This window comes from Acanthisitta chloris, unplaced genomic scaffold, assembly GCF_000695815.1.
Source record: "Acanthisitta chloris isolate BGI_N310 unplaced genomic scaffold, ASM69581v1 scaffold37974, whole genome shotgun sequence".
NCBI lineage: Eukaryota > Metazoa > Chordata > Aves > Passeriformes > Acanthisittidae > Acanthisitta > Acanthisitta chloris.
The window spans coordinates 1-645 of NW_008668508.1; positions in this window are offsets into that span (position 1 = coordinate 1).

Below are 645 nucleotides of genomic sequence, written 5' to 3' on the forward strand. Positions count from 1 at the left end.
GGTTAATGGTTGGACTTGATGATTTGAGAGTTCTCCTCCAGCCTCGACAATTCTGTGATTGTATGATTTTTTTTCCCTGTGATCAACTAATGCAGTCTCCTGTCCTGTGATCACACTTCAGCTGTTAACTGTGTGGTTATATGCTATATGTATATATACATATATAAATACACAAATTTAAAACATTATTTGCACGTGATTTACCTGTGCAATGATACTGATTGCCCTTGGGCTGTGGAGAACACACATTTGTCATTCACTGGTTAAAGGAACTCAAAAGCAATGCACAACTTCATAGACATTAACAACGTGAATGTGGTTTCAGTTTAACATTGATGTTGCACTTTATTAATAATTTTCACTTTGGGATTTAACTAAGGCATAGAAAAAAATCTCTCAAATATAGATAGAAGTGAATTACCACAACAGTTTGACAGGTATGTTTTAAGGAGACCAGTTCAGGCAGAAGTTTAGGTTTTGAGGGTTTTTTTTGTTAAATTGCTTTTTGGCCTCTACACTTTCTGTTATATTTCCCTCTACATTGTAAATTTCAGTGGCTTTTTGTTTTCACATCCTGTTTATACTATTTTTTGGTTCTGTCTGAAGACTTCAATTCACAAAATTTACCTTTCAAGACTTTTATTC